At 40.0% G+C, this 12,856-nt stretch overlaps 1 protein-coding gene across 2 annotated transcripts in view; it reads left to right on the top strand.

Annotated features, from left to right (window-relative positions):
* The window catches only part of ldlrap1b (low density lipoprotein receptor adaptor protein 1b), a 67,892-nt gene that overhangs the window by 8,797 nt on the left and 46,239 nt on the right, over positions 1-12,856 (top strand). The window contains exon 1 of one of the 2 annotated variants that reach the window (XM_062995762.1): positions 1,088-1,166. The exons of the other annotated variant lie outside the window; for it this stretch is intronic. The gene's annotated coding sequence lies outside the window, so the exon portion shown is untranslated. Of the gene's footprint in view, positions 1-1,087; positions 1,167-12,856 lie in introns of those variants that run through there. 2 annotated transcript variants of the gene reach the window in all.

The following is a 12,856-nucleotide window of genomic DNA, read 5'->3' as shown; positions in this document are numbered from 1 at the left end:
TTTCTGACGCTCAGGAAATCAGCATGACTGTGAAAGCCACTGTAGCATGACTATTCTGACAGCTCAGCACCTCCAGGTGTGACAGCAGTAGACCAAACTGATTCGCCAGAGTGCACAGTGTTTTCTTTCCTTTTTATAATTCAGCGATTACGCTGCAGATTCAACTGCTTAAATTTTCCAAGGGCTTCATTTGTAAGCAGTTCATGTTTGAGGTTCTGTTTAAAAAAATGGGCCAGTGATAAATAAGTTTTGATAATGTATGATTGCAATGCAAGGCTCTCAGGGTGGTGCAGCGGTAAATTCTGTTAGCCCATTACTGCTGGGGTCCAGGGGTTAAATCCCCAGTGGTCCCATTGGCCTGTCAGGCGTCTACACACAGACATGATTGTCTATGTATGAGAGGAGGAGGATGGCCAAGATTCTGTGGTGGATTGGCATCCAGGGTGGATTACTACATATCATTCTTGACCAGGATTACAGTGGTGGTACAACATAAAAATGAAATACAGTTATTGCAGTGCAGTAGAATTTCCATTCAGCTTACACCTTTTGGTCACTTTCCTCCTATAGTCCTTGATTTCCCTATTCTGAGAATTTCTTAGCCTTGAGTAAACAGGCAGCCATGATTATTATTATTTTATTATAATGGGTGTGTTTGAAAACCTAGTGAGCCCTCTACATAGGCAGCATTTTACGTCATCCTATGCGCGCTCCCGAGAAGTAAGCTGCGTCCGAAATCGCATACTTCCATACTGAACAGTACGCAGAAGCAGTACGCGAGAGCGGGTAATGTGTCCGAATACATAGTACACATTAAACAGTAGGCGAAAAGTACCCTGACCTACTGAATGGGCAGCCATTTATGCAAACGGTGCACACTCACAGTCCGATAATCTATCCCATAATGCAGGGGTGTCGAACTCAAGGCCCGAGAGCTTAAAAAGACGTATGATAGTTGTGATGGTTCGAGTAGTTTTAATTTAATGGTACACATGCACCTTTAAGAGGCAACCGTTGACATCGTAGTCATGGCAACTAACTTTGACTTTCCCTAAAAAAACCATGTCACTTTTACGTTTTTGCCGCAAAAGAACGTGTGGTAAAGTAGCATAAACAATAATAAATGTAAGTCAATTCTCTTGCAATCCGATACAGAATCATCGCCTGTAAGTAGTAGACATTTATATTCTCAGTTGTTTGTAAATGTTTAGCGAGTATGTTACAGCATTTCAGTTTCAGAATTTATCGTAATTTCGTAATTAAATACGGTTGTTACCGTTACTATAAGTATTTTTACACAAAATGCTCGTTAGCGCTATTTAACATTTGGTTAGATTTCATATTGTACTAGATGTAACACTTAACTACAACTATGTGCATGTACTGTATTAAGTTTTTTTAAAAATTGTTTTTATTGTTTGTATTTTGTAGTTTTATTCCATTCTGATGGACACAGTGTTCAGTTGGGAAGCAAATAAAACTGACCTAACTGTATTTTGGAGGGAGTTGTCTGTCTAGCTGAGAAAGGGGGGGAAACTCTTAGTGAGGGCAGAACAACTGTCTAAAAATACACTGTAAAATCGTACATAAACTGCATCTCCCACAATACATGCCGATTTTGTGACCTGCAAAGTGATCCCATCCTGCCACTAGATAATACTGAGAAATATTTACAAATAATCTCAAAGTGTACAAGAAGAGAAAATTGAAGCAGAGGGAAGGTAATTTACATGGAAACAGATGGAAAAGTGAATAAAGGTTTGTGCTTCAAAAAGAAAAAACGGTACGTCTCTTGTGTTATGAGGCCGTGTCTGTGGTAAAGGAGTACAATATAAATGTAGATATACATTATAAATATACAGTATAAATTTGACATTTTGACACAAAACACAGAATTTAGCCTCCAAGAAAAACAACAAATTATCCAAGACTTGAAAGGCAGACTGCAATCACAGCAGGATACGTTACAATCGGCCCTTTGAGGGCCACTATAATGCTGACATTTGACACCCCTGCCATAATGCAACTGGAGCTACAAAGGCGTTCGTGGTGAAGAAGAAAGATGTCGGAAAGCGGAGTAAGACAAACATTAGAAATGTTATGATTAAGTACAACACTGAATAACGTAATGACTAGCTTTGAGGAGAATGACAAGATTAATTTTGTCAGATTTTAGAATTGTTATAACTTTGGCGATGAGACGTCATGCATCACTTGACGTTGGTAAGATGGCGGACAAGGTTGCGTGCATGCTGCACACTTGCGTGTGCTACTGCACTACTGCTTTACCGACCGAGCTTCCAATCTAGTACGTACTGCTTAAGTATGCGATTAGATACCTTAAAATGCTGTCTAATAAGGCATCTTAAATTTCAACGGTATTTTGACAGAATAACGAGGGAGCATCCGATGCTGCCTTAGCGATGTGCCACCTCATTCCATTGGTTTGAATAGCATGAGGATAACTGTGTTAGCTTAATAAGCGAAAACTGATGGAGTAGCTCATTCGAATAACCTGCCTTATAAGTCAATGACTTGTTAGAATCCTCTCTACTTAGGCAGCTGCCTAGCTAGGCAGTAAGACAGCAAGGTAGCTCACTAAGTTTTCGAACAGGCCCAATATAATCAGCTGCTCCTGTATTTGGGTGTCACCACAACAGTTTTAACCAGAATTAACCAGAATTAACAGAGGGTTGCCAGATGCCCTTTCTGTGCAACCCTCTGTATGTTATCCAAGCTTGGGACCAGCACTAACCAGTACAGTGACAAGTGCATCTTCTAGTGGCTAAGCTTTTTTGGCCATCCCCTTCTCCCCAGACATTAGCCAGTCAAGAACAACCAGATGCCCAACCTGCCAATAGGACTGCCTAGATTTAACCCTGGATTCCTGTATCTTAGTGGTAGTGAGCTAGTGTACTTTACGCTACACAACCCGAGAACTTAGGCAGCCAAAATTACAGAAAACAGAATTTTTGTTTGTATTTTGTTGCTTTTTACTTTAATATAATAATGAAATAGTGGCTAATATTAGTAATCCATTATCAAAGGAACAGTTCAGATTGTTGACACTTCTTTTTTTTTTTTTTTTTGTTGCATTTTTTCACCTACACATTGATGAGTGTTGCGCCACCTAGCGTTGCATGCGGAGAGACACACCCTAAGAGCACTCCTTCCTCATCTCTTGTGCACCTCTAATCAGCTGGCAGAGGACATAACTGCACCATTCTGACAGAGAGAAACCCACTTACGGCCCCTTGTCCCGCCCCACAACTGAACAACCGGCCAATCGTTATTCATGTAGCCACTCAGCCTCGAGCTGGTAAGGCAGAGCTGGATTCCATACCATGTATCCGGAACCTAGCTCTGGTTGCAGCGCGTGTTTTTACCGCTGCGCCACCTGAGCAGCCTACACTCTTCTATGGTTTATGAAAACACAGCACTCAGAGACATTAAAGAAACCTAAAACATTTTCATTTACAACTCAGTCTTTACCCCCCCCCCCCTCTCCTCCCAGATTCCATGTTATTTAGCAAAATGTATTTGGTAAATTTAATTTGAAGTTGTAGAACAGATTTAGAAGCACTGGTTCCCGTTTGCATTTAGTTGTTGAAGTGGGGTTTATGAAAAACAGCATGGATTCTATATGCACAGTAATACATTTAATTTATTGATTATTTTACAAATTTAGATGTATCTAGTTTCCCATTACACTTGCGACTTCCACTGCATGGACAACATCGTTGTTGGCAGGCAAGCACAGGCCTCCCTAGATACATGTGAAGCTGCCAACTGTTTTCAGTAACTGTCTCATCCTTACCTGGGGCGTGTTGGGTCTAGAAGCTATCCCAGAAACACTAGGTCCAAGACTGAACTTGGTGGCAGTCTGTTGATTTTGTTAATAAACACATTCACAAACACATTCATTTACTCATTTACACCCGGGGGCAATTAAAAGTAGCAAATCCACCTACTGGAATATACACAGATCAACCATAACATTAAAACCACCTCCTTGTTTCTACACTCACTGTCCATTTTATCAGCTCCACTTACCATATAGAAGCACTTTGTAGTTCTACAATTACTGACTGTAGTCCATCTGTTCCTCTACATGCTTTTTTAGCCCACTTTCACTCTGTTCTTCAGTGGTCAGGACCCCCACAGGACCACCACAGAGTAGGTATTATTTGGGTGGTGGATCATTCTCAGCACTGCAGTGACACTGACATGGTGGTGGTGTGTTAGTGTGTGTTGTGCTGGTATGAGTGGATCAGACACAGCAATGCTGCTGGAGGTTTTAAACACCTCACTTACTGTCACTGCTGGACTGAAAATAGTCCACCAACAAAATATATCCAGCCAACAGCGCCCCTTGGACAGCATCCTGTGACCACTGATGAAGGTCTAGAAGATGACCGACTCAAACAGCAGCAATAGATGAGCGAGCGTCTCTAACTTTACATCTACAAGGTTGACCAACTAGGAAGGAGTGTCTAATAGAGTGGACAGTGAGTGGACACCGTATTTAAAAACTCCAGCAGCGCTGCTGTGTCTGATCCACTCAAACCAGCACAACACACACTAACACACCACCACCATGGCATTGTCACTGCAGTGCTGAAAATGATCCACCACCCAAATAATACCTGCTCTGTGGTGGTCCTGTGGGGGTCCTGACCATTGAAGAACAGGGTGAAAGCAGGTTAAAAAAAGCATGCAGAGAAACAGATGGACTACAGTCAGTAATTGTAGAACTACAAAGTGCTTCTATATGGTAAGTGGAGCTGATAAATGGACAGTGAGTGTAGAAACAAGGAGGTGGTTTTAATGTTATGGCTGATCGGTGTATTTAGGCTATACAATGACATCAAAGTACATAGTGGAAACTCATAAGAAGAACCACACATCCAAACCCAGAAGCTGTGCATCAGCATCATTCTTTGTTTTTGTTTTTTATACCTCCATAAATTTAAGATTTAGTGTATCACTGGAAATACATTGTTCATTTTAGACCTTTGCACTACTTACTCTAAATGTCAGTGGCAGTTCTGTAGCTTTTATGCAGTGGCTTTTATTTACATCTTTACTGTAGCAGCAGCTAGATGTACCTCATTGTAAAGCTGTATCTCCTCAACTTAATGAGGCTTAAAAGCAGGTTGGTATGGACTCAGCAAAGTGGAATTATTTTGCTGGATCTTGCAGTGGCAAGTTGTGGGTAATTCAAATGGCAAAAATGAGGTTCCTTGGCCGATTGGCTGTTTTTAAGCCCCTTAATAGGATAAGGAGCTCAGCTATTTAGTAGAACTTCTACGCTTGTTTTAATTGAGAAGAACTATTTGAAGTGGTTTGGACAGTTGTAGACAAGTGCTACTGGACTGAGACCATGGCACAGACCCAAGACCCACTAGAGGGATTGTACTGTATTTTATAGTAGTTCTGGAATGGATGGGATTCTTCTAAAGGTGGAATCTGACAAAATGAGTCAAATAATTAGACACATCCCACAGGTATCCTAGAATTCTCTAAAACATCAAATTAAGAACACGTTATTTGGTTTATCACAGAATTTTTAAAACTCCCATTCTGCATTTTGACTGGGTACAAGCTCCAGGCCTGTACAGTCATAGTACAACCTTGTTCTGTTTGGGATTTGCTTGAATCCCAAACAGAACAAGCGGTTTTCTTGTGTCTTTGTTCAGTTTGGTTAAGTTTAGGAAAAAAAGATGTTTCACAGTCTCTTATAAATGTTGAGGTTAAGTTATTTTAGCACTTATCTTGCAATTGCAGGTGCCTGCTTTGTGCCGGCAGAATTTTTAGACCCTCTTAGACTTAATTATGAGCAATTTTGTGTTCCATAAGTTGATGAATGAAATAAATCTTACAGTGTAGAATATGATTGATCTTGTCAGGCTAGATTTGCCAACCGCTGACTACAAGGCATCTGTTTTCCGCACATTTAAATTGTATTTAAAAAATAGAACTACTGTAGTTCAAACTGGAACCAAGTCAAGGTTCCTCATTGTTCCACCAACTTCAAAAAAGAACAAATTAAAGGTAGTGAACACAGAAAATAGATGAAGTACCACCTACAATGTAATTATTGTAGAAATTATTATTTCTACAGCAAAAACACTAACAAAACAAAAGTGCCTACTGTAACATTACATTTTAATATTACATTTACTGTTAACTTACATATGACAATAAATAAAATCAGGGCCTTGTCAATCCCCCTGCGAATTCTGTAGTTATCCAGTCTGCTTAAAACGTTTTATTTTTTACTCCATCTATACAATAAAAACACTAAATGTGCTGATAAAACTCTGGTCCCAGACCCAAACAGTCAAACTATATGACCAAAAAGTATGTGGACACCTGTCTATGAGCTTGTTGGGCACCTCATTCTAAAATCATGGCTATTATTATATTGACCAACACCCTCCACTCTTTTGGGAAGGCTTTCCCCAAGACAAAAGAGCATTTCTGAGGTCAGGTGCTGATGTACAGTCAATGTTCCAATTCACCCAAAAAGTGGTCACAGCTCGGTATAGACCATTGAAGTTCCTCTGCAAAAAACTTGTTAAACTATGTATTTATGGACCCTGTTTTAGTACACAGGGACACAGTATTTCTGGATAAGAACAGGGAGGTCTAAAAACTAGCCCACCGTTGATGAGTGCTTATACATGGCCGGGTGTCTAATATGCAGATTGGCTCTGACTGAGGAGGGTAAGGTTGATTGGTTTTATTTTATTATAAGAAAGAACTCTTGAAAGAAACCAGACTCGAGAGACCTCCATCCTTCTACAACCTAAAGGATAGCTGGATTATTTTATTTAAGAATAACACACAGGAAGCAAGAAATTGATATATCATTCTTATATCATTCTTTAGTAGAATTGAATTAGAATTGAATACTGAGTTGAATTCTTAGCTGAGTGTTTCTTTACTTGCCTGTTAACACTAACAAAACTTCCTGTTTTTCATCTTGTGGTTCATCACTGTTTATATTAAAATCTTTTGTGTCTATATGTAGCCTAAGGAAATCAGAATTGATCTGTTCACTGAAGGCTGGGAACCTCAGCAGTGTTTGAGATTTAAAGTGATAAACTCACAAAACAGTTTCCTGTCGTGAATATCACACATGTGAAAACATGACGTTAAACAAACAAACAAACATGATAAGAATCTTCATTGTCTTGATTTTGTGCTGACTCCAGAGTCTAGCCAGTAGAAGTATGGATCTGGTCCTTGAAAAGTTGGCTTGATTCTGAGAATTAGGACCAACCCTGTGCTGGCAGAGAAGACATTAATGTGCTCCAGTCTTTGTGGTTTGGACTGTTGTAGTAGCTTCAGGGATGCTGTGTTTGACAGGAACTTTGCTCTGGTTGAAATAAACAGTATTTAGCTTGAATTGTATGACTTTTTATGGATCACTGTTTAAATCTGAGGTTATGCTTTAGCCTTACTGGAAACCACAAACTGCAGCCAAAACATAGACACACGTCATCATTCCAGACTTTTACCCATAACAGAACCTGGTAACTGAATGTTGGACCTGTTACACATAACGGAATCAAGTATTTTATTGGTTCCACCATGAGCCTCACTGTGATGTAATAGTTAGTGAAGATTAAATAAATGGATGAATGATTGTTTGGGGGGGAGTAACTTTAAATTCTACCTGTGTGAAAGCCGTGTCAGAACTGTTGCTGTTCTTCTTGCTGACTCACTGTGTTTGGACCTCCTGCTCTCTGGTGATTGTTTTCAGCAGTGCTTTCTTTTACAGCCAGTCTAGCTCAGAGGGGCTGAATTTATGATCTGCTAAAGATCTTCACTAGCTTTCAATTCCTACAGCTACGGGCCACATAGTGGGTGTCAAGATCAGGGTTGAGGAGAGTTAGTCGTGATGGAAGAAGGTTGACTGACTGGTTCTTCAAAAAGCTAATCACATTCCATTTTCTTTTCTCAAGCTGATTATTGAGTAGGGATCCACAATGAACTGAAGAATGAAATTTGAGAATCAAGCTCTGCCAGTTATATAGACATTAGTGGAAAGATTGTTTTAGATCTATTCAGTATTTGGTCAAAAGTATGTGGACACCTAATCATTAGGTTGTTAGACAGAACCTGGTAAGAGCCATGAGCATTAACATGGATTTGGCCTTCTGGTTGCAGCTCTAACAGCCCTCACATATAGTTTCTCTGTGTAAATTGACGCCTGTTTGATCAGAGGAGCTTATATGTGGTCTGACACTAATGTTGAATGAGAATTCCTGGCCAGCATTTGACATTGTAATTCATCCCAGAGATATTGGATGGGGCCAGGGCACTGTGCAGACCACAGGACATACTTTACACCAAAATTGTAAGACCATGAACCTTGCTTTGGACATAGGAGTGTAGTCATGTTGAAAGCTACACGTATCCCATAGGTCCCTGACTGTCCAGATGTTATTTGGAGTGGTGGTGGATCATTCTCAGTAGTGTAATGACATGGTATTGTGTGTTGTATTGTATTGTATTGGTATGAGTGTATCACGTGCAGCAGTGTTGTTGGGCTTTTTAATTACTTTGATGTCAATGCTCAAGGGAGAATAAAGTTCCAACCAAAAATGTAAAGCCAACAGCATCCTGTAGTGATCACTGATCAAAAACTAGCGATAAGCCACCCAAATAACATATGGACTAATGCAGGTACTATGGGATATGTGTAGCTTTCAACATGACTATGCTCCTGTGCCTGATCCAAGGTTTATAGGTTTACAATTTTGGTGTAAAGGATGTCCTGTGGTCTGCACAATGCCTTTGGGATGAAAAAGATACTACCTCTAGTCATTGACTGTCCACCTACAACTATTGCTCACAGGGTATGTGTCCTAATTAGGGCTGGACGATATGGCTAAAATTTATATCACGATATAACTCCTAATTTCGGTCGATGCGATATAATTCCGATATCGATATGAATAACACAAATGTCAGAAAAACTGCCAAGAACACAAACATTGGATGGCTGTACCTGCAAACCTCTGAAAAATGAAATAATAATAATAATAATACAAATAAATTAACTTTCACCTTTTATTTGTATTCGGCATTTGTATACAAACAAAAACAGAAATGACATCATTGTCAAATAAACATAAGCTTTGACAATATATAAAATAATATAATATATTAACATAAGTCAAAACCAACTTTAATCCACAACATTGACTGATTATTTCATTTGTATGTAAACATTTGTTGTAGGGCATGAATGCACCCATGTGTGTTTGCTGAGTCAGTTTCTCTTTGCTCGACACAGCTGGTGATGGTGGGGGAGTTGGTGATATTTTAGGAACAGGGCTTAAACTTTTAGGGTTTTAAAATACTTCATAAACGCTACCCAGTCCGTGCTAGATTGAGTAGATTTATTAACATTTCTGATAAGTGTATCTTCTGTTAATGCTTTAGTGAATCCATTAATCATTTATTTTTTAAATGTGTCTATACATTTTTCTTTTGGATGGATGTATTCTGGGATTTGGGGAAAAATGGGCAAAGATATTCCAATTAAAAGTGAATATATTTTTTTATATATTTGATAACCCTCATTTCCAGCGGATTGAATCTTATATAATTACCTTAATAATAATAGAAGCTAAATATTATATTCATAAAGTTAAAAATGCAAAAAAATTGCCATCTTTTATTTCTTTTATAAATTCAGATTTATGAAAATATATTTACAATCAATTCTTTGAGCCCCTTATTAAATATGAAATTATGTAAATTGGTAACTTTTAAAACACTTTAAATGTATATAAGGATAGCATTTTCTAAGGAGATTTTCATTCATTTACTTATCTTTTATTGACTTATTATTTTGTATATAATATATTTTTGGTACTAGATTTATTTTAGATGATTGTAATTCCTGACTGAAAGCTGAAGTTTATCAGACCTTCGATATCCGAACCACTTCCACACCACTAAATTAGTCTTTCCTCTCTTATCAACTATTTCGTCTGCGTCTTTTTCAACTGTGGATGCTCGTTCACTCACAGCTGTTGAACTTATTTTCCCACTAATATCCACCGTGTTGTAGGTAGCGTAGTGTAATCAGAGCGGTCACGCTGAGCACTGGCTTTGTGCCTGTGGCGTACGTCATCACGCACTGACGTAATGTATATCGATCGAATTAGTTTAAAAATCATATCACCGTTATTGAAACATTTTCTATCGCGACATACAGTATATCGATATTGAATTATTGTCCAGCACTAGTCTTAACACCCTAAAAGCGGCCAGAAAGTTTAAACAGGATTCAAAAATCCCAACAACACTACCCCACCTGCTACATTTATACCAGAACAACACACTACCATGTTATTACTATGTTATTGTCATTGCTTTCAGTGCTGAGTATGGTCCACATCTCAAACATCTGGTCAGTGATGGTCCTATGGGAGTCCCTTTTGATTGGTAAATGGGGTACAGGTGGAGAAGGTGTGCAAAGCAACAGATGGGCTACAGTTTGTAATTCTATACCCACATAGTGTATGTGTACATGTGCGAGCGTGTGTGTGTATCTGGGCACGGCTAACCTAGGATTATTTTCAGCATCTCTTCAGCTTTTAAATCCTGTTAAAGCATCAGGTTATTTATGGACTCCAAATGCAGGTACAGCCAAAATGTCGTCTTTTCTCCTCTCACTCGTACCTCCCTCATTCTCTCCTTCCGACTTCAATTAGTAGCACCTCCCAGTTGGGGACCTTCAGTCATTTACATTTACATGTAGTTATGGGTCGAGACTTTATCACATATTTGCTTGAGGATTGATCCTGTTGATTCTAGTTCTTGTGATATTGAACCAGTCAGTTAATGATGAAAGTGAAAGCCCTGAATGAGCTGGATGGTGGCTCGTCCAGATCTCGACTATTGCACCACTCGTGCTCTCAGTTTCGAATCCTAGACTTGTTTGGTGTCCTGCAAGCAGAACTGACCATGCCTGAGGGAGAGAGGTCAACGGGGTTTCATTGCTGCTGCAAATGCGACCTCTGTTTTTCGGTCGTTTACCTTCATGAGTGGAGGAAGATTCACAATGGGTTGTATGTGATATGGCTATTTGTGAGACTCCACCCCTTGTTGATTAAAAATGCATTCAGTGACTGCATTTGTGGTGGATGGGGCACGTGAACGTCTCTCCTTGGCTGGTATGGGGGTAGTGCAAGCAGCAAGGGAATTGGAAATGACTAGATTTGCGAGTGAAAAAACACTGATGGCTTGATGTACCAAACCCAGCCTTTATCCAAAGCGATTTACAGTACTGTGACAGTATACAGTCAAAGCAATTGAGGGTTAAGGGCCTTGCTCAAGGGCCTAACAGCAGCAACCTGGCACTGGTGGGTCTTGAACCAGCGACCTTTTGATTACTAGTCCAGTACCTTAACTGCTAACTACAACACCGGTTAATCAAGCTTCACTCTGCATAAAAGACATGTGGGGTTCACCCAGCATGAGCTCCTAATTTTTGGTCAGTATTTCTAATTGACTACATTTGTTGACTTCTCTGTGCCCATATAAAATGACTAAACCAGTTAGATTAAGCTACAAGCAATTCATCAGGAATGTCTAGGAAGCTGTGTAGATACCTTAGAAAATGGATCATATGGAGCTTTTCCACTGCACGGTAACCTATGCTTTTTGACCAGGGGTCTGTTGGTTGAATGCTCTGGCAAACAAAATCAACATTGGATTAAGTTGCTGCTCAGGTGGCGCAGCGGTAAAACACGCTAGCACACCAGAGCTGGGATTTCGAATACATCGTATCGAATCTCAGCTCTGCCATTCGGCTGGGCCGGGCAACTGCATGAACAACGATAGGCTGTTGTTCATAGGGTAGGCTGAGCCAGACCGGGTTCGACCGGTGCTGGCTGGAGTCGAGGAAAAAAATGCTGATCAGGGTGTGGCTCTCTGTGCACGGAGCTGATCGGCATATGAACTCACTTCGTGCGGGTGAAAGGATGCAGTCGGCTACTGCACACATGTCTGAGGGGGCGTGTGACAGTCTCGCTCTCCTCAATCAGAGGGGCAAACCGAATTCCATCCTGTTGTTGCTATGTAGCTGTTGTTTACGAGAGGCAACTCCTTATGAATGTGGATGGTTTTGGAATAGGACGTTCTACAAGCTCACTGTTCTCATCAAGCTTGAGCTAAAACGCTGACTTATGCAGTGCATTATGCTTTGTAGAACTCACTGGACATGGATGATGAATGATGAATAGATTGGCACTATTTTGAAGCCCATTTTGGCTAAATGTTCTCTCTCCATGTTGGCACTTTAGGAATCGGATTTCAGAAATGAGCTCTCTGGAGATGTGCTCCTGCCAGGAAGTATCTGACCAAATCTAATGACTACCTTTAGGGATGTCTGGATCGCATAAGAAAAATCTGTATTCTAAGCCTGATGGGTGTCTCTTATTATCGAAAAAACTCCTAGGCCCTACCTAATTCACAGCTGTGAAATTTGACATTTAAGGTTTGTGTTTAGCAATGTAATTTGTGTAGCAAACTGAACAAACTGATCAGTGGTCAGCATTTAGCTGGAATCTCTGGTGACTGTGGCTAAAAGAAGGACACTGAGCAAACTTCACTCCATCATGGACAATGAGAGCCACCCCCTGCGCACAGTTATCATGGAACAGAGGGGTATGTTCAGTGACGGCAGCTCCTCCACGGACAGATTAAAAAGGTCCTTTGTAGCAATGTATGTGTGTGTATATACACCGATCAGCCATGACATTAAAACCACCTCCTTGTTTCTACACTCACTGTCCATGTTATCAGCTCTACTTACCATATAGAAGCA

This window comes from Trichomycterus rosablanca, chromosome 5, assembly GCF_030014385.1.
Source record: "Trichomycterus rosablanca isolate fTriRos1 chromosome 5, fTriRos1.hap1, whole genome shotgun sequence".
NCBI classification, from domain to species: domain Eukaryota; kingdom Metazoa; phylum Chordata; class Actinopteri; order Siluriformes; family Trichomycteridae; genus Trichomycterus; species Trichomycterus rosablanca.
Note: the sequence above shows the minus strand (reverse complement) of the source record. Positions and strands in the feature narration are given on the sequence as shown.